Genomic DNA, 22644 nt, shown 5'->3' on the forward strand with positions numbered 1-22644 from the left:
TGCGAAGAATACATTTTTAATCGATCAAATCGCTGTTACCGTATTTCCTTAGGCGCCTACAGTTGTTGTTAAATGACGATCAGTTTGGCTTTAAGAAAGTTAAAGACACCAGCCGCAGTTCTGACACTCTCTGTGTCCAGTGGAGTTTTTAGAGCTGTCGCAGCATCTAGAGTATGTGCCGTCACTGGTTCTAACTTCATGTTTTTCTTTTTCTCATGGCCTCCTTCATGCCAACTAAGCAGGCAACTTTCGGTCTTCCTCTTCTCCTTCTTCACTGAGTGTGGTACTTCAAGACCTTCTTTGGTCATCTCTTATCTGTCATTCCGATTGTGTGTCCATATCAGGAGAGCTTCTGTTCTTCTATGTGTAATGCTTTCTTGAGTCTCGGTCATTTCACTAATCCCGGTATTTCTTACGTTGTCTTGCCAATGTATTCTACACGATCTGCTGCGGTAGTCCAATTCTACAACTTTCAATTTGTTTTTACTATTTTCAAGGAAACTTCCAGCACTCTCATCCATAGGTCTTTACTTTCCAACTTACCTACAAGACCATAACAAAGGATTTAGCTTCTGAACTGCTGCATTCCCGTGGCTCCTTGTTATTGTATTTCACAATTAGTTGTTGTGTCTTCCAGTAGGGTGCTATCCAAATATTTCAGTTTTTCACTTGCACTGATGTGCGGGCCCCTACTACATTTTCTCTGCTTCCTAATTATTCAGTCTTTTGGAAGTTTACTTTCAATCCCTACTTTATTATATTCTTCTAATAATTTCCTAGCATAAGGGAGAGATCATCTTTGACAAAATTACTGGAGAAATCAGCGATCGCAAACAGCATTTTAAAATTAATTGTAACAGTCGTCAGAACAAGGCCCGTTTATTAAACCTTTTAATAAACGTGTCTTGTGATCTAGACTGTTGTAATTTAATTCCAGATAACATCTTATTCACTGGCCACCATTACCTGATCATCCGAAATGAATGGGTTGTACATATGTTGATCCTTTGTCATATGAGTACCTATTCCAGCAAATTTCCTACTCCGCAGTTCTGAGGCTGTCTGGATGTATATTTTAACAATATATAGGAGATAAACAGAATTTCTGTTTTAATCCTTTTCCAATTCCGAACGGCTGTGTCAAAATGTTATTCCCAGCTTACACTGCAAAATTGTATAGGTTGCACACACTTCTAACGTACAGGGTGAACCACAAACCGCTTGCACTGCAAATAATTTGGACATCGAAGGCCCTATTGATACACGGTTTTGACGTAATTAAATTGTAGGCAAGGGAGCGTTTTTGCAGCCAATACGCAGATTTTGAGACGTTGACGAAGGTACAGTTTTTTTTTACAAAAGTCATAAATTTTTAAATCGAACAATGCATATTGACAGAAAAATTCTAAAAGTAGCATAAATGAGAATGTCACGGGTGTTTGTTGCAGGAAGCTAGTGCAAGTAGTTTACGAGTTATTGTATTGTGAACACTGTTAACACCGACAGCTGTTTGCTCCATCCTGTTGCTTAGATGCTAGGCGGCGATGTTACGTTTGATTACGTAGTGTTGTGTGTACACTGTGATTGCACTGAGACGATCCTGTCACTTATTGCGTTACGGTGCACGTAGTACCACGTGGTTGTCAGATGCTATTTCCCACTGCGAAAAAACCGGAGAAGTTCATGGTATATCGTGAATGTATGAAGTATGCCGTTCGTGTGAGGTTCCGTGTACACCGGAAGATGTCACAATGGCCGTCAACTTCTTCAACCTCATGAAACAATTACAGATGGTATGAAACAGCGTATTACTGCTCCTTGCGTTGCAATTTCTGCTGAAATGCTAGGACGTGTGCAGCAATCGTCACATTGCAGACTACAAGCTTGTATAGACGCTAATAGTGGTTATTTTGAGAACAGGCTTTAAGGATAGATCGGTTCTCTACCTTTCAGCTCTCACAGAGGTACTACATTCAACTTTGTTTTGTTTGTCTTTCATTTGTCCTAGGCAATGTCTCAATCAACAACACGACACCGCCGGACACCTACTAACATCAATGTAGGGTTGCACAGGCGCACCCAGGACAAAAATGGCTCTGAGCACTATGCGACTTAACAGCTGAGGTCATCAGTCCCTCAGAACTTAGAACTACTTAAACCTAACTAACCTAAGGACATCACACACATCCATGGTCGAGGCAGGATTCGAACCTGCGACCGTAGAAGTCGCGCGGTTCCGGACTACAGCGCCTAGAACCGCATGGCCACCACGGCCGGCACCCAGGAGAAATAAAAATTCCTTTGTGTTACAACATGGAACAAATAACTGACAGTGTCCACAACATTCAAACTACGGTATCTCGTAACCTGCTTGCACTTGACTCCTGCAACAAACACTATTGACGTTCTAATTTAGTCTAGTTTGATTGTGGTTTTGCTAACAGGCATTGTTCCATTAAAATATTTATACCTTTCTAAAAATAAATACATGTTTGAAACACATAGAACTGTGTCTGGGCTGCATAGGCGGGCCCCTGCCTGCCACCCCAATCTGTGAAATCCGCGTTATCAGCGGCGCCTTGTATTACGGAAATATGTGCAGTGCCAAGTTTTAGTAAATTCCCCCTGTATACCTTTTCAATGTCATTTCGCCTCAAGCCCTTAGCTTTTTTCAGCGGCACAGTGTCATACGCCTTCTCGAGGTGTTGTTGTTGCGGTCTTCAGTCCTGGGCAAGCTTCTTCATCTCCCAGTACCTACTGCAACTTACATCCTTCGGAATCTGCTTAGTGTATTCATTTCTTGGTATCCCTCTACAATTTTTACCCTCCACGCTGCCCTCCAATACTAAATTGGTGATCCCTTGATGCCTCAGAGCATGTCCTGCCAACCGATCCTTTCTTCTAGTCAAGTTGTGCAACAAACTCCTCTTTTCACCAATTCTATTCAATACCTCCTCATTAGTTATGTGATCTATCCATCTAATCTTCAGCATTCTTCTGTAGCACCACATTTCGAAAGCTTCTATTCTCTTCTTGTCCAAACTATTTATCGTCCATGTTTCACTTCCATACATGGCTACACTCCATACAAATACTTTCAGAAACAACTTCCTGACACTTAAATCTATACTCGATGCTAACAAATTTCTCTTCTTCAGAAACGCTTTCCTTGCCATTGCCAGTGTATATTTTATATCCTCTCTACTTCGTCGTCATCAGTTATTTTGCTCCCCAAATAGCAAGACTCCTTCACTACTATAAGTGTATCGTTACCTAATCTAATTCCCTCAGCATCACCCGTCTTAATTGGACTACATTCCAATATCCTCGTTTTGCTTTTGTTGATGTTCAGCTTATATGCTCCTTTTAATACGCTGTCCATTCCGTTCAACTGCTCTTCCTGGTCCTTTGCTGTCTCTGAGAGAATTACAATGTCATCGGCGAACCTCAAAGTTTTTATTTCTTCTCCATGGATTTTAATATCTACCCCGAATTTTTCTTTTGTTTCCTTCTCGATATGTATGAACATAAAATGACTAAAATTGGGTTGTTTTGAAAATCAGCCCTATGCAAACGATGTGTTTATTATTGTGTTTACTCAGATGTGTTTCGACACCTATGTGTCGTCTTCTGTGGGTCAAATTTTTATTTCTGTAAAAACAATAAGAAATTTTTTAATAATTTAACTGTTGTAGGACTATGAATTACAATATGTGCAATTTGCTTTGTTTTGTTTAGACGCTCACCTTAAAATTACATCTCCAAATGAACTACATTATTAAATGACTACTCTGATTCCTTAGTCTATTTGTCATTAGTTGTCTTAAAGTAACAATGTTGTCGTCAGTGAATCGTCCCTTCCTTAATCCACTTTGGTCTTTTTGTAGATAGAACTCCTTCTTGAAAGTGAAGTAGTTCTGTTCTGTCATAATCTGTAGGGTAACTTATATTTCATATCTGTGTGCACTTGCTCTGTCTCCCTGATACTGCAGATGTTTGTTAACAGTGTTGACTGTTTCTTCTACTGGCACATTCGTGTACATGGACGTGATGTCAAAGGATACCAGTGTTGCTGTTGATGATATGTTTATATCTCTTATCTTTTCTATAAGTTCACTGGTATTTCTTAGGTTTCTGTTATTTGTGAAAGTGTATAATTTCTGTAGCAACGTATGTAGGTGTCTAGCTAGGTAGTAAGATGGTGCATTTTTGAAGTTGATTACAGGCCTGATTTTTATGTGTCTTTGGTAAACTATTGAGGCTGGGCACTTTGGGATTCTTTTGTGTCATGTATTTGGATCGAGTTTCCGTGACGGTGACTTTAAGAGTTTTTGTATGTTTCTTTCGTACCTCATGGTGGGATCAATAATTAATTTCATAACGTTGTTCTATAAGTTCTTCTGCTTTCTTTATGTACTCTGCCTCATCCATAAGTACAAGAGTATTGCCTTTGTCTGCTCTCGTGATGATTTCATTGTGTTCTTGGAATTTTTTGTTTAGTTGTATGCATATATTTTGCTCTGTTGTTTTTGTTTTTAAGAGAGTGTGGGTCCTGTTTTCCTTGATGAGTTTTATCTATTCTGCTACAAGTTTTCTTGTCAAGTTGGCATTGAAATTTGGGTTGTACAACTTTTCTTCTTGCTTTATTATGTATTCCGTCTCTGTGATCAGGATTTCTATGATTTTGTGGACAGGTTTGTGTTTATGTTGAGTTTTGTCCCCTTTTAAAGTAATTCTCTTTCATGTTTTGTTAATTCTATGTCACTTAAATTGACAGCTCTGCCATGTAACTTCTGTTGGGCCCCTACTCTGTCTTCATTATCTATTGTTGTGGTAGATCTCATGAGGTGATTCAATATTTTGTTTTGTGTTTCTTTCTTTTTGTTCATTAGTATTACTGTGTAAGACCTGATTTCTTGGGTTATGTCATAGAAAAGAGCTGGTGTTTTTAAGAGACCAGCTAATTCAAGGTGTGTTTTGTACAATTGCAGATCAAGCTTCTGTTTTTTCGCATACCGGAAACGAATTTCTTCTTCTAACCAAATAATTTCTGCGTTTCTTTTGGCTACTTGTGCTGCAGGTGGCTTGCTGTTTACACTGCCTTTACAAAACCAGGGATTATGTTACTTATTAGACAGATTTTGCTAAACCTGATGTTAAGGATAGTTATGTGCAGCTGTACTGTTGTATTCTTGAATTTGTTGAAGAGCTTCGTGGGAAATGCTTGACTTGGCGTTGAGATACTCAATTTACTACGGTTTGAAGCTGCTCTTGATGTTCTTCCGTGTTTGCGTTTTCCAACTGGGTTGTTTTGAAAATCAGCCTTATGCAAACACAATTTGTTTATTTTTGTATTTACTCAGACATGGCTGACCAGGGTGGCCGAGAGGTTCTAGGCGCTTCAGTCTGGAACCACTCGACCGCTACGGTCGCAGGTTCGAATCCTGCCTCGGGCATGGATGTGTGTGATGTCCTTAGGTCTGATAGGTTTAACCGGTTCAAAGTTCTAGGGGACTGATGACCTCAGCTGTTAAGGCCCATAATGCTCAGAGCCAATTGAACCATTAAAAAAAAATTTTTCAAATGTTTATGAAGTCTTATGGAACTTAACTGCTAAGTTCATCAGCCCCTTAGCTTACACACTACTTAAATTATCCTAAGGACAAACACACACACCCATGTCCGAGGGAGGACTCGAACATCAGCCGGGACCAGCCGCACAGTCCATGACTGCAGCGACTAAGACCACTCGGGTAATCCCGCGCGGCCGACCATTTGAACCCAGACATGTTTCAAAACATGTGTCATCTTCTGTGGATCAAATTTTTATTTCTGTAAAGTACAAAATAAAATTTATAATAATTTAACTGTTGTAGGCCTAAGAATTAGAATATGTATAATTTGCTTTTTTTTCTTTGGACGCTCACCTAAAAATTACATCGCTAAATTAACAACATTATTACATGATTACTCTGATTCATTATGCTGTTTGTCATTATTTGTCATAAAATAACAATGTTGTCGTCAGAGAATCGTCCCTTCCGGAATCCAATTCGCTCTGCAATGCCTAGCAACAGCCACTCCATCCTGTCTTTTAGGATCCGACTGTCAAACCTACCAATAGATTTGTAACACTGACTCCACAGTAATTTTCACCTATCTTCTTACTACGTTTCTTAAAAATCGGATTTAGATATTCCAAATTCCATTCTTTGATCACTTCTTCTCCCTTTGACATTCATGCGCAAAAAATTTGCTCAAACGTTCCCATAACACATTCGATCAAATCTAATGTTTGTTTCCTAGTCAGTAAGATTTTCCTTTTATTATGCTTTCACATTTCTGACACTGTCCTCGTAATGCTATCAATACTACAGAATGAAATTCAGATAGGGGTTCTCGATACAGAAAAAGTATTCGGCAATGTTAAATTGTACTAGGTGTTCGAAATTCTGAGAGAAATACGAGTAAGCTGTAAGGAAATATGGGTAATTACTGTATGTACTGGAACCAAGAGGAACGAGAGGAACAGAATACAAGACGGAAGTGCTCGGATCAGAAAGATTATAAGACACGGATGTAGTGGTTCACCTCCCACGGTTCGGTTATACATCGAAGAAGCAAGCAATGAAATTAAGATTCAGGGTGGGAGGGTATCAAGATTCGCTGTCGTTGTTGCTGTCCACAGTGAAAGTTAAGAAGAATTACGGGACAATTTGAATGGACTGAACCGTCTAATGAGTACAGAATATGGACTGGGAGTATACCAAAGACAGACGAAAGTAGTAGCAGAAATGAGACAACTATGAGCTTAAACATCATAGCTAGTGATCCTGGAATAGCATTAGAATTTTTGTCACTCAGGAAGCAAAATACACCAATTCAAAAAAAGTTTTGCATTACTGCGGTTCCGAGAGTTCCGAACCCTGAACAGAAAATTGGAATAGCGATCAACATAAACATCACTTCCGCCCTTTTTATTGCTCATGGAAACCTCACATTGCATTTTGTGCTACCATACAACGAGACCTTCAGAGGTGGTGGTCCAGATTGCTGTAAACACAGGCACCTCTGATATCCAGTAGCACGTCCCCTTGCATTGAAGCATGCCTGTATTCGCGGTTGCACACTATCCACAAGTTAACCAAGTCCCTGTTGGTACAGATTGGCCCACTCCTCAACGGCGATTCGGAGTAGATCTCTCAGAGTGGTTGGTGGGTCACGCCGTCCATAACCAGCCCTTTTCAATCTATCCCAGGCATGTTTGATAGGGTTCTTGTCTGGAGAACATGCTGGCCACTCTAGTCCGGTGATGTTGTTATCCTGAAGGAAGTCATTCACAAGATGTGCAGGATGGAGTGCGAATTGTCGTCCATGAAGACGAATGCTTCGCCAGTATGATGCCTATATGGTTGCACCATCGGTCGGACGACGGCATTCACGTATCGTACGGCGCCTCCCATGACCACCACCGGCGTACCGTCGGTCCCACAGAATGCCACCCAAAAACTAATGGAGTTGAATAATGCTTTTCGTGCAGCCACAGGACGTCCTGTTACGACTCAAACTGTGCGGAATAGGCTGCATGATGCGCAAACTCATTCACGACGTCCATGGCGAGAGCCATCTTTGCAACAACGACACCATGGTGCCCTTCAGATGGGCCCAAGGACATGCCGAATGGAATGCTCAGGATTGCTATCACGTTCTCTTCACCGATTAGTGTCGCATATGCCTTCAATCAGACAATCATCGGACACGCTTTTGGGGGCAAGCCGGTCAGGCTGAGCGTCTTAGACTTACTGTCCAGTGAGTGCAGCAAGGTGGAGGTTCCCTGCTGTTTTGGGGTGGCTTTCTGTGGGGCCGACGGTACGCCGGTGGCGGTCGTGGAAGATGCAATAACGGATGTACGATACATGAATGTCATCCTCCAACCGATAGTGCAACCATATCTGCAGCATACGAGGCATTCGTATTCACGGACACCAATTCGCACTCCCATCGTACACATCTTGTAAATGAATCCTTCAGGATAACATCGCTCGACTAGAGTGGTCAGCACGTTTTCGAGACATGAGCCCTATCAAACATGCCTGGGGTAGATAGAAAAGGGCTATTTGTGGACGACGTGACCCACCAACCACTCTGAGGGATCTACGCCGAATCGCCGTTGAGGAGTGGGACAATCCGGACAAAGAGTGACTTGTTGAGCTTGTGGATAGTATGCCACGACGAATACAGGCATGCATAAATGCAAGAGGACGTGCTAGTGGGTATTAGAGGTACCGGTGTGTACAGCAATCTGGACCACCACCTCTGAAGGTCTCGCTGTATGGTGGTACATCACGCCGTGTGTGGTTTTCATGAGGAATAAAAAGGGCGGAATGAGGTTTATGTTGATCTATTCCAATTTTCTGTGCAGGTTGCGGAACTCTCGGAACCGGGGTGATGCAAAACTTCTTTTGATGTGTATATATGACCGACGGAGCTAGGCGCATATAAAACCGAGACTAGATCAGGCAATGAGGGCATTCTTGGGCAAAAGGAGACTACTACCAAATATCAACCTAAATTTGACGAAAAATTTTCTTAGAATGTATGTTTGCAGCGCAGTGCTGTTCGGAGGTGAATCAGGAACTTTGGAAAAACCGTATAAGAAGACAATCGAAGTGTCTGGCCCATTGGGATGAAAAATGAGGTTATGTTCAAAACCTACGAGGGGAGGCACATGTGGAAAACACTGAGAAGTTTTTGTCCGCGGTTTCCAAACAGGAAGAAGGAAATTTAAGACACCAAAGAACTTCCGTGGTGCCTGAGGAAGTTGTAGAGGGTTTAAGCTGTGGAGGAAGATAGACTGGAATAGATCTAAGAATTAATTGAGGATGTAGGGTGCAAGTGCTACTCTGAGATGAAAAGGCTGGCACAGTAGAGGAATCTGTGGCATATTTATCGTCAGAAGACCGGTGTCTCAAGAAAGAAAATAGGTGTGTGATGATGTCAGAACTCTTCGGGGCCACCATGCAGGTACTAGGCGCAAGGATGGCGAATTTCCACGATGGGGTATGCATTGATGACACACAGGTAGCGGACGCAGGCTGCAACGAGCTGACGGACTTTCGTCTTACTGCAGTCTCTCCTTTGAGCAACTCGTGCTAGTCAGCTCCTAGATAGGAGACCTAGAGAACTCTGCGCTGCCTGACTTTCAAGTCAAGGGTCTTCGATGTCGATTATTTCTCCTTCGCTATGACGAAAATGATTATATATATTTTTTTAAATCTTGCTATCTGCCAAAGAGGAGGAGCCAACGTATTTGACGCGACATCAGATACAAATAGCAAATCATTCTCACCCGGGGATGACTGGTCTATGCAGATGTTTCGGAAAGTTTCAGCGACGCTGTAAACATTGGCAACAAGAGAGGAAGGAGACTGCTGATGAACCGCTACCAATAGTAGGATGATGTTAAGAAGAATTCCGATAACAGCTGGTAGTGTTGTTGTTGATTGAAAGAGAACTGGTTCAGCGTCCTGAATTCGCATGGTCAAGGTAAAGAGCAATGTACAGTGTCACAAATTTGTAGATATTAAAATTAATAATGGAGTGTCTAAAATACACTCACAATGCACACCGTTAAAGGGTCATAGGCAAACCATCGCTCCTAGTCAAAATTTACTGTTCAGTGAATATTGTCAATAATATGGTGAGTGAAAGGTAACGAAGACGTGCTCCATTCATTTAGGACAAATTGCTGATAGGTGAAACCTGCAGTTACAAATCCATGTTCTGAAATTTTCCTCCATCTAAAAAGAAGAACGAAAAATATTTTACAGTGAGAGGACGCTAAAAAAATAATTAGTTATTGTGCTATGCAAAGTGGTGCGTGGAATGTGTCAGGTTTCTTACCGGTGTGATGGCAAGGTGATTCGGTGTTGGGCAAAGTAAAAGCGGCCAGCACGAACTACAAATACAGACGAGCTGGCTGGGGTCACAGAAGCTGCCTATGTGGATAGTGTGATGTCGTATACTCACCCTAGGACATCTAGGTTGCTACCTTTACAAGCGAGAATAATACACAATTTTAATTCTATAAGATGGATTTTAAACATTGTTTATTGTTCCCTTAGTCATCTATCGGTTTCGGTTATTAACCATCATCCAGGGTGTATGGTCAAACAGATAAGTTAAAAGCATCACATATTCCTTTGAAGCTGAACAGTATCGAAATTATCCACTGAAATTGTACAAACACCTGATATAATTTGTCTTAGAATACTTAGAGCATTCTAAGACGAAGGATCTGATGTACCCTACATCCTGGATGATGATTAATTACCGATACTGGCAGATGATTAACGAGACAAATTTACAAGTGATGGTTATTATGCATTTTAAAAATACTTTACGGCTGTTGAACCTCACGTTATAGAAACAGTGAGAATTTTATTATGCACTAATACCTAATCGTACAAACAATCAAAATTAACCAGAATCGGGTGCTTTATTTCTAATTGGTTATTCAACGTGGACTGTGCATTTTCTTTTTTATATCTAAAAATTTGTACTTCCCCTAATATATTCAAAATACGTCTTTTTTTGTTTTTCATTAAGTATTTTTAAATTATCTGAAGGGCATATGATGCTGTAACCTTCTTCGCGTAAGTGCACTGTTAAGGCTAGGAAATTATCTAAGATAAGTGTTCCTGAAATCTTATTCGAGTTATGGGGTTCCTTAAATCTTATTCGAAATGTTCTTCCGGTCTGCCCTACATATTTCTTAGGGCAATAACTGCATGTAATGCAGCATACACCCGCTTAATTATAGTTACCACAGCTCTTTCCTTGTGCCTGAGTTTTCTGCCTAGATCCGAAAAAGTAAAATATGCTCGAATAATGTTTTTAGGTCGCATACATCTGCCTATTTTTCCGCACACTGCACACAAATATAGTATTCTACATAAAAAAAGCGTTTCCCTGTCTACTCGGCTGGTCTAAGCGTTATAAAATCTGCCTCTGATACGCTATCGGGAAGAAGATTTTTCTTTTTTAATATACTGGTGTTAACTGTATTAACAAATTCTGTATCGCAAGTGTTGTGATACGCTATCGTACAACCTCATATTCAGCCATTTGATCTTCTCTAGTAAGGAGCACTACATACATACGGTTTAACATGGATCGGGATGTCGCGGATTTATGTTTCATGGTGTAGCATGACTGCGTGTGTATAACACGATCTCTCGTGGTTGGCTTGCGGTGTACATTCAAACCAATATTTCCATTCGGTCACTTAGAGGTCCAAATCGGTAAAGCGTCATTCTCGGTGCACAGCCCAATAAACTGTACCCTTTAGTTCAAACTATTTAGATCCCGGAGAAAGAGGTCGTTTTACACATTTTACCATCATGTATATGAAAACATCGTTAGCATATCCACTCCATAACATTAATCTTGTAGCATGTTGAGGAAATTTCGTCATAAATTCTTGTTCGTCAGTAAAACATCGCTGGTACATGTGAACAGGAATACTCTTGCTTCTGTGCGCATGTGGCACAATAACAACACAATATTGTATGTGATTACCCATATCAGCTGACACAAACAGAAAGATCCTTCTGTTTGTGTCGGCTCATAGGTGTAACTATGTACAATATTGTTTTGCTTTTGTGCCACATTCTCACGGAAGCAAGATGTATTCCTGTTCACATGTACCAGCGATGTTTTACTACGAAAAATGAAACTGGTTGAAACTGGCCGAGAGCACGGATAATAAAAAGAATACGGTCTACTTGGACCATGTTTTCATTCTCAGAACATGTTGCTGTTTTGGAAAACCACAAAAATAAACTTCAAAACTTTAATCTTTCTTCGATTTCCTCTCAATCCATATTCTCTACTGTTCATTCTATTCAGCAGATTGTGTAATTCTGCTTCAGCCTCACTGAGGACAGTGACGTCATCAGCAAATCACATCACTGATATCTTCTCACTATGAATTTTAATCCCACTCTTGAACATTTCTATCAGTTCCATTCTGGCTTCTTCGATGTTTACATTGAACAGACTTACTGTTTTCACTTGACTCTTGTACATATTGTACATACGGCGTATTAATTTCGAACATCTTGCACCAATATTCATAGTCTAACGTTTTTTGCGCATCGACAAATCCTACTAACACTTCTCGAATTTCCTCCAGTCTCGTTTCCAATGTCAACCGCGGCTTCAGAACTACCTTGCTGGTGCCTTTACCTTTCCTAAAGCCAAACTGATCATCATCTAGGACATCTTCAATTTTCTTTTTCATTCTTCTGTATATTATTCTTGTCAGCGACTTGGATGCATGAGCAGTTAAGCTGATTGCGCAACGATTCTCGCAGTTGTCGGCTCCTGCTATCTCAGAAAATTTATGGATGATATTTTTCCGAATGTCTGATGGTATATCACCAGACTCGTATAATCTACATACCAACGTGACCAGTCGTTTAGTTGGCACTTTGCCGAATGATTTGAGAAAGGACGTTAATCACCACTTGTACTTTATTTCATTTATAGTCTTCCAAAGCTGTTTTAAATCGTGATTCTAATATTGGATCCCCTGTCTGTTCGATATCGACTCCTAGTTCTTTTTCTGTCACTTTATCAGACAAGTCCTCTTCTTCACAGAAACCTTGAAAGTACTCTTTCCACCTATCCTCTATCTCCACTGCACTTACCAGTGGCATTTCCATCGCACTGTGAGTGTTACCGTCATTGCTTTGAATTTCTCCGAAGGTTATTTTGACTCTTCTACGTGCTGAGTAAGCCTTTCCGACAATCATTTCTTTTTCGATTTCTTCTTATTTTTCATGCAGCCATTTCGGCTCAGCTTCCCCGCAGTCCCTATTTATTTCATTCCGAAGTGACTTATCTTTTTGTACTCTTTTATTTCCCTGAACATATTTGTGTACTTTCGTCCATGAAGTGAAGTATTTATTCTGTTACTTACGTTATCTCTGATTGCACTTTTTAAAGATGTCCATTGCTCTTCAGCTGAAGTGATCATTCACTCGGTATGTTCAGCCTTAGAGATCTTCAAGCGTATCTCCTCATTCCTTAGCACTTCCGTACCCCACAGTCGTGCACGTTGATTGTTCCTGACTAGTCTCTTTAACGTCAGCACACTCTTCATCAGTACTAAATTGTGACCTGAGTCTATATCTGCTCATGGCTACACCTTACAATGCAACATCTGATTTCAAAATCTCTGCCTGACCATGATGCAATCTAACTGGAAGCTTCCGGTATTTTCCGTCCTTTTACAAGTATACCTACACCTCTTGTGATTCTTGAATACAGAATTCACTATTACTAACTGAATTTATTGAGAACTGAATTAGTCTTTCTTCTCTGTGATTCGCACTCCCAAGCCCACATTTTCCTGTAACCCTTCCTTCTACTCCATCGCACATAACCGTATTCCAGTCCCCCCCCCCCTCCTGTTTTCATGTCCCCTTACGTACTGAATTACTCGTTCAGTAACCTCATATGTTTTCTCTGCCTCTTCATCTTCTACTTGCGACGTCTACGCGAGTCGGTGTTAGTTTTCTGTCGATTCTGATGCGAACAACCCTAACACTGATCTCTTCGGAATAATACTCTTCTGTCCTACCAGCCTATTCATAAGGAATCCTGATTCTGTCTTTTTTCCGTTTCATTTCCCTGGCCTACTCTGTATCTAGACTGAGCCTTAGCATTTTCTTTTTCACATTTTCCAGCTTCCCCGCCACGTTCAAACTTTTGACATTCCACGGCCGGACTCGTAGAACGTTACAGTTTCGTTGGTTACTCAATATTTTTCTCATCGTCACCTCCTCCTTGGACCTCCCCTTCCGGAGATCCGAATGGGGGAATACTCCGTGATCTTCTGCCAACGGAGGCGTCATCATGACACTTTTTCAGTTTCAGACCACATGTCCTGTGTGTCTATAATGCAGTGGTTTCCATTGCCTTTTTCGTCCTATTGCCGTTGATCATTGCTGATTCTACAGCCTTTTAGGGGCTACGGAATCTCCTGAAACCCTGAAATTCTGCCCTCTCCTCCAGCCTCTTTGACAAGGCCGTAGGCATATCTACGGCGACGTCTTATGCTGGAAGTCTTGGACAGCCATAACAGATGACTTTTATTCAAAATTTTAGTTGTTTCTGGATTCCAACCTTGGACTGATAGTGTTTCTATTGCCAGTCAAAGACGCTAAACCTAGAGCACATGGTACAACTCTGATTTTACTCGCGTTTATTGGTCCACTACGTGCCTTACTGTTAGTATCTGTTAGGCTTGAAGTCTCATATGGTACAGCTTAAAGCGACGTCAGTGCCGTATTTTCAACGTAACGGATATCACTGGTGCAACTGTTAACCGCTGAATGTTTTCATTTCGACATCGCTATGACGAAAGATGCAGATAAGGAAATTCCGCGAGGCAACTGAAACGCAGCTCTCCGTGTTCTCTGCTTGAACGCAGCGGCCGTTGTAGCCTAAAACAGGTCGCGGCGAGGCCTTGTGCACAAGACCACGTCACACTAACCGAGAGTAATGTACACCGCTCTAACGCCCGTCGCAATTTAAACCGGCCGAAATTCAACGTCCTGGCTGCAAGTCCCAATAAAAGGTGCCGTGACGTACGTGTCTAGTGGCTAAGCCACAGCTCCGGCAATAACTGCTGCTCTATGTTCCTCCATAAATTTTTTTATCAAACTTATTGAGCCGTCCCAGCGGCTATCAATTCTAGTGAGACCTTGGAGCCTCTCTGACCGAGAGGAAACTTGAGCAATGCCCTCTAGATGTAGCTACAGCGGGAGAGACAGAGAAAATGCGATTGTCCGTATAGTAGAAAGGAAGCAGCCACCGAAGTAAGAAGGAAAACACAACATGGTGCAGGATGGAACCAAATTAACAGAGAGTGTTCCTGGCTTGCAGCACGCTTTCTTAGCTTCCCCTCGTCGAAACGACGCCTGTGGACTGACGAGGACTCGTGGCTGTGGTTGCGGCGTGCTGTCTTGCATTCTGTCAGTTACCGACTGTGGACAGACGCGAGGGTACAACGCGTGCTGGGTGAAGATTACGCACTCGTCGGTGGGGTAGCTAGTGGAGAGTGGCGAATTTCACTAGTGAGAAACCGGTGACCTATGAATCAACGTCCGTATGGAGTCACAAATTGGTTAGGGTGCTTTTTCCAAGCAATGCGCTGAGGAATGATTCAAATGGCTCTGCGCACTATAGGACTTAACTTCTGAGGTCATCAGTCCCCTAAAACTTAGAACTACTTAAACCTAACTAACCTAAGGACATCACAAACATCCATGCCCGAGGCAGGATTCGAACCTGCAGCCGCAGCGGTCGCGCGGTTGCAGAATGTAGTGCCTAGAACCGCTCGGCCACTCCGTCGGCGCTGAGGAATAATGGAACATGTTAGACCGCTTTGTAGTGCTTTTTGGATCCGTCTAGAGCATCGTGTTTAGGAGTGTTTTCTTGGAGCGAGGCACTAACAAGGGAACCTCCCCATCGCACCCCCCTCAGATTTAGTTATAAGTTGGCACAGTGGATAGGCCTTCAAAAAATGAAAACAGATCAATTGAGAAAACAGGAAGAAATTGTGTGGAACTGTGAAAAAATAAGCAAAATATACGAACTGAGTAGTTCATGGCAACATAGGCAACGTCAAGAACACTCAGAACGCAGGAGCGCCGTGGTCTCGTGGTAACGTGAGCAGCTGCGGAACGAAAGGTCCTTGGTTCAAATCTTCATTCGAGTGAAAACTTTAATTTTTTATTTTCAGTTTATGTGACAAACTCTTATGTTTTCATCAGTTTTTTGGGAGTGATTACCACATCCACAAGAAAACCTAAATCGGGCAAGGTAGAAGAATCTTTTCACCAATTCGCCAAGTGTACAAGTTAGGTGGGTCAACAACATATTCCTGTCATGTGACGCACATGCCGTCACCAGTGTCGTATAGAATATATCAGATGTGTTTTCCTGTGGAGAAATCGGTTGACCTATGACCTTGCGATCAAATGTTTTCGGTTCCCATTGGAGAGGCACGGCCTTTCGTCTACTAATCGCACGGTTTTGCGATGCGGTCGCAAAACACAGACACTAAACTTATTACAGTAAACAAAGACGTCAACGAACGAACGGACAGATAATAACTATGCAAAAATAAAGAAAATAAAATTTTCACTCGAAGGAAGACTTGAACCAAGGACCTCTCGTTCAGCAGCTGCTCACGCTACCACGGGACCACTACACTCTGCATCACACTTTCTCGATGATGTTGCTTATGCGACCCCTGGACTACTCAGTTTGTATATTTTGCTTGTTTTTTCACAGTTCCACACAACTTCTTCCTGTTTTCTCTATTGATCTGTGTTCAGTTTATCAAGGCCTATCCACTGTGCCAACTTATAACTAAATCTGAGGGGGGTGCGATGGGGAGGTTCCCTTGTAAGTAGTGACGCGATGCCTTGGACATTGCTGTGATGTGTATTCAGTCAGCCTAAAACATCGTGTTTAAGGGTATTTTGTTGGAGTGAGACACCGAACGATGGTGTGACATGTTAGATGGCAATAATTGGCAACCAATGTTGTACAATCGCAATAAAGTCACGAGATGTTCAAATGACTCTTGTATTAGAACATGTTATACGTTTCGGGATTACACCCATCTTCAGACATCTGTTTCAAAAAAGTACAACATATAAGTGAACAGCACACTCAACACGTCTCAACGTTACAGAAAATGAGATCTGGCCATATGAGTTACATACCATATGTGTTGTATGGTACGGTATGGTATGTAACTCATATGACCAGATTTCATTTTCTGTAACGTTGAGACGTATTGAGTGCGCTATTCACTAATATTTTGTACTTTTTTGTAACAGATATCTAAAGATGGGTGTAATCCCGAAACTGGTAACATGTTCTAATAAGTCAATTGAACATTTCATGACTTTATTGCGATTGTACAGCATTGGTTGCTAATTATTAACATAAAAATGATCGCATGCCTCAGACGGGATTTTATGTCCTGTATATCATGTTAGATGGTGTTGCACTGAATTATTCAATCTGCTTACACCAATGTGTTTGGTGTTCCTGTGAAACTGAACTACTTCCTACCAGACATTTTTTCAGATAGTTTCTTTTAGGTCAGCGTATCGAGTTGCTTCTCTCTAGCGATTACAGCTGATCTTAATTTGACGCCGTTTGGTTGTCATGCACATCTACCTGTTGGATATAACACATTACTGTGAAACTATCCTGTAGCACATAAAGATTAAAGTACTTTTACGTATTTGTAGGTGCCCTGTGTAACAGGTTCTACCATACTGGACGAAGTAAACTATTGTTGAACTGTTCTGTGGCTGATTAACATCAACAGATTTTTGTGTGTGTGTTACTGTCACGTGTAACAGGTTTGGTCCTACTGGAATTAGTGATTTATTGTAAAAATGTTGCGTGGCACACTTGTAGGTAAGTCTTACAATATGAAATTTTAGTTACTTTTGAATTTTGATGACTGTTGGGGAAATAACAGTTCTACAACTAGCAACACATGGTAACTGTGCGAATGCTGTCATTATTATAAACTGATGTTACCTTTCATGGCTGGTCGATTAGGTTAGCAAAAAATTTTATCAGAATAAACCGCAACTGTAGCTCATGTCATTAATGAAAAAATTTGCTACTGTGAATGCATGCTTTCCAGGCGTATACAGCTGGCGAAGAGTTCTCGGGCTTCCAGCCGGGTGGCGGTGTCTTCAAACTGCGACGTTTCGACGAGTGACATACTCATCATCTTCTGGCGAAGTGCCGAGACTTTGCGGATGCCGGTCCCTTTATACCTGCGGTGTGCCCCCCACCACCTGGCCACGGGAGGCTCGGTCCAGTGGAGCCGGCGGGCGGGGTGGAGGGGGAAGCGGGTGCGCCGTTCGTGTCTCCGTCAGAGCATTCCGGTCGCGTCTCGTGAGCTCGACGGTTCTTGGTGCGGTCCTGGCGTATTGCGGCTAATGCTGGATTCCAGGCTCAGTTGATAACCTTCATCCCTGTTCACAGGATTCTCGTCGACCCGTATTTCTATTGATTCTTTAATGACGCTGTCCCAATAGCTCCCGGCTCGGCACAGCACCCTGGTGTTCTCGAAATCAAAAGTGTGGTTTTCTTTGATGCTATGTTCAGTTATAGCAGATTTCTCTATCTGCCCAAGTCGGACATGGCTGGTGTGTTCCTCGCACCTTTTCGAGATGCAGCGTTACGTTTGTTCAATGTACTGTACACCACATTCGCAGGCAATGCTGTATATTTGAGTGGGTCTTTAGCTGAGCCCAGCAGCTCTTTCGTCTTCGGCGGTGGTAGGAAGACGGTATTTATGTTTGATTTTCTCAGTAGCCTCCCGATTTTGGCTGATATGGGCCCCAAATATCGAAGAAAGACGAGTCTCTTGTTAACTTCCACTTCCTCTTCTTCCTCTTCCTGATATTTGTCAACCTGTCTCCTATTGAAGGCCCTACCAATCTGTGTTTCTCTGTACACGTTTTTCCGAAATACCTCTCTTAGGTGGTGTAATTCGGCTGAGAGGCTTTCTTTGTCACAAATGACGCGCGCCCTATGTATCAAGGTGGTCAGTACTGACTGGCGTTGCGCCGGATGGTGGCAGCTGGTTGCATGGAGGTACAGGTCTGTGTGCGTCTTCTTTCTATATGCTGAATGGTCCAGCGTGCCATCCGCTTTCTTCCTGATCAGTATGTCCAGGAATGGAATACAGCCATTCTCTTCTGCTTCCATCGTGAAGGTGATATTCTCGTGTGTGCCGTTTAGGTGGTCCATAAACTCCTCCAGTGCCTACCTGCCATGCTGTCAAATCACGAAAGTGTCGTCCACATAGTGGAAGAAGTGCCGGGGTTTACGGTGAGCAGTTTGTAGTGCCACCTCCTCAAAGTGTTCCATATAAAGATTCGCGATCCCTGGAGCAAGGGGAGATCCCGTGGCCACTCCATTCAATTGTTCATAATGCTCTCCATTGCACTTGTAGTAGGTGGTCGTAAGTGCATATTCAAAGAGCTTCACTTTTTCACGCTCGAAGTGCTGATTAAGGAGTGCCAAGGCGTCTTGTAGAGATACTTTCGTGAACAAGGAGGTGACGTCGAAGCTTACGTGTAGGTCATCTCTCTGTATTCGGATGTCCTTCAGTATTCTTACGAAATCTGCGGAGTTTTTCACTTGACGACTGCAGTGTCGCACCAGTGGTTTTAATAGTGTCGCCAGGTATTTGGCAAGTCCATAACTGTGCGAGTTGATAGTGTCCAGAATCGGCTGTAGAGGAGTAGTGGTACAAGGTTCGCGTCAAGACATGGTGCATTGTTGCTAAATTTATTCAAGATGGCGGCGATGAAGTCATCCAAGATTGCGGCATGTAGAGGATTTTGGCGGGACAATAGTCCAATTGTGCTACATCCACTAACCTAACCTCAAGAAAAAATGGCGGGAAGTTTGAATTTTGGCGGGAAAATAGTCCATTTGTGCAACGTCCACTAACCTAAGCCTCCAGAAGGAAAAATGGTGGGAAGTTGGAATTCAAACAGGATAATGCATGCAAAGACCGTACTTGTCTTTATTATTATTATTGATTATCATTCATTATCGTTCATTATTATTATTATTATTATTATTATTATTATTATTATTATTATTATTTATTATCATAGGCCTACCTCCTCTAGAAAATTGCGCCATATTCAAATTCCAAGACGATATTGTCTCGAAAACTGTACTTCTACTTATTATTATCATTTATTATTTATTCAAGATGTCCGATTTTCTTGGTGAGAAAGCCATTTTCCTTACATCCATAACAAAAATCTATCACAAGTTCAAATCCCAACACCATAATTGATCACACGTACGTGCTTTCTCCGTCACTTATCTTTTTTCACTGGTAGCCTATCATAATCGCATCAAATAATAAACTGCACTTATAATAATGTAAGTCACGTCCTTTGATTTTGCAGGGTGAAGCGACTGAAGACTTTATTTCAAGCAGTACGGTCATCACTTTTTCTCCGACACAGTCAGCACACACATCTTTGATATCGCAGTGCAGTCACCACGACATCCGTAGTCCAACTGAATTAGTTCAAATCCTCGCCACCTCCTGGCCAGCGCGCGGAGACACTGCGGACACCTGTCATGTGAGGCGGCCGCCCGCGCTGGGGGCGAGCCCAGCGATCGCTCCCACATCGTAAACATGTTTTTCCCTGAACACGCTGGAACTTGCCGAGTTTGTCGTCACAACGGTCCCTTGTCCGCTCACCACGTGTATTCGTCGCCTCCGCACGTTTCCCGCCAAAATTGTTTCCCTCGGAGCTGAATCACACAACGGTCGGCTGTTCCCTGCTACACTTTTGGCGCCAAAGATGTTTTCCTGGGCACATTCAAACCTGTCGATGCCGACAGCTCACCCTCCACCCCGCCCGCCGGCTCCTCTGGACCCAGCCTCCCGCGGCCAGGTGGTGGGCGGCACACCGCAGGTATAAAGGGACCGGCATCCGCAAAGTCTCGGCACTTCGCCAGAAGATGGCGAGTATGTCACTCGTCGAAACGTCGCAGTTTGAAGACACCGCCACCCGGCTGGAAGCTCGAGAACTCTTCGCCAATTTTGCTACTGTTGGTTTATGTCACTGATGAACTTGTGTAAGGATTTCTCTGACGTACTCTGAAGGCAGGTTAACAGATTAAAATCTGCTTAGCTAAACTTAAATTCTGCTATGGGCAAGATTATGCGTGACTAGTGTACGCCTGTTTCTTAAAAGCCTCTATGGAATGCGTATAATGCTTGGAGCAAGTTACGAAAGGTGAGAGCTAGCTTGTACTGCCTTGCGGCTCATTCAGCTCTGTCCCGAGACTGAGTTTACCTAAGTAGTAGGCGTTACAATTCTACCTTAAAGCAAAGTGCATTTTCTATTAAAATGTTTGCACTCCTGGGCGTACCCTTTTCAGTGAATATTAAGTTTTATTACTGGTTCTTAAACTCACCTAATTTTTTTTCACAACAAGAGTGGCTGTATAAGTGCCAAGAAGGTTTCCTTTTAATTATGTTTAATGCTTATTTGCCATTGTAAGTTTTGTAATTTTTTAATATATGTGTTTTAAATTTTGCCTGTATCTACCATGTCCCAATGTATTATTTGAAGGCAGAGGTCAGCAAACCCGTAGCAGCTGTTTATTTGGAGGCTACACCATTCGTTGCGTGTCAACATCATTGTCGTTGTCATTTGAAAATTTTTTAAAATATTCAGACCGTTATTTGTAGATAATGTATTGCTGAATAAACGTATATAATTGATATGTGGTTCCCTGGGTTTGTGACCACAGCCCCTCCACCATAGAAGTAAGCTTGTTTGATTTTTTTGTCCAATAGTATGACTAGGATTGCTAATTACCATTGACCTCGTTGTCTATTACTACCACATTGTTTTCTGTCTTGCTGATCACATGTTTCGTTTCTAACATATGCTCCGGAACAACTAATTTTTCAAAATGGTTGTGTCTTGAAGCACTTGCGTGTTCTTGGAAGCGCTGTTGAAAATTTCTGCCCTACTTTGCGTACGGAGTAGGGGGGACAAGTGGGACGTGATATTTTATGCTCTACACTGTTGTTGAATTTTTCGTAATCTGTTTTCACGTTGTGGACTAGTAAGTGTATTAACTTATTTTTAGTGGACAACACAACTGTTACATTGGTTTTCTCGAAAAGATTAACCGCATTTGTGATACGAGGCCTATGTATGGGATGCTGACAAATATTACTTTTTCTCTCAGAGTGTGACAATTTGTCACTTTACTTTCGTGTACTTGTGTATCTAAATTATTATCTGTTTTCGCCGTGTAGCCAGTGTGTATGGCAACACTTTTTATTGTCTCCACTTCTGTCGTAAGGCTGTTTCCTTCCATATCAAGGGAGTGTGCTGTGTGCAGCATGGACCTAAAGTCAGGGTGGTGATTTGTATTATGATGGCAGGATGAGTTGTCATTTGTTATATCTGTGAACGTATTCTTTCTGTGTGTGACAAACATGTTTTTGTTGGAGGCTGATGTTTCCAACATCCGGGCAATTTATTCTTTTGTTGTCCTCATGCCCTAGTGTGAGTTTTATGCTTTTGTGGAAAGAATTGAATACTGTAAGTAGCTCCTCAATCTCCTGTTCTGTGCCATCACATAGTAGCAATGTATCATCAACATATCTCCATTAATATACTGCTTTACTTTTGAGCCTACTGTGGCTCTGAGGACTATGGGACTTAACATCTATGGTCATCAGTCCCCTAGAACTTAGTATTACTTAAACCTGACTAACCTAAGGACAACACACAACTCCCAGTCATCACGGGGCAGAGAAAATCCCTGACCCCGCCGGGACTCGAACCCGGGAACCCGGGCGTGGGAAGCGAGAACGCTACCGCACGACCACGAGCAGCGGCCCTTAGCCGACTGTGTTCTTTAAGTAAATTATTTTCCAGATAATTGAGAAATATGCGAGGGGCTTTCAGTAAGTAATGCAACACTTTTTTTTTTTGAAAGCAGGATTCCAAAACAACACAGTCGTTC

At 42.1% G+C, this 22644-nt stretch overlaps 1 protein-coding gene across 1 annotated transcript in view; it reads right to left on the reverse strand.

The window, feature by feature from the left end:
* The window catches only part of LOC126474803 (toll-like receptor 2), a 323566-nt gene that overhangs the window by 195780 nt on the left and 105142 nt on the right, over positions 1 to 22644 (reverse strand). The window lies entirely within an intron of this gene.

Source organism: Schistocerca serialis, chromosome 4, assembly GCF_023864345.2.
Source record: "Schistocerca serialis cubense isolate TAMUIC-IGC-003099 chromosome 4, iqSchSeri2.2, whole genome shotgun sequence".
Classification (NCBI taxonomy): domain Eukaryota; kingdom Metazoa; phylum Arthropoda; class Insecta; order Orthoptera; family Acrididae; genus Schistocerca; species Schistocerca serialis.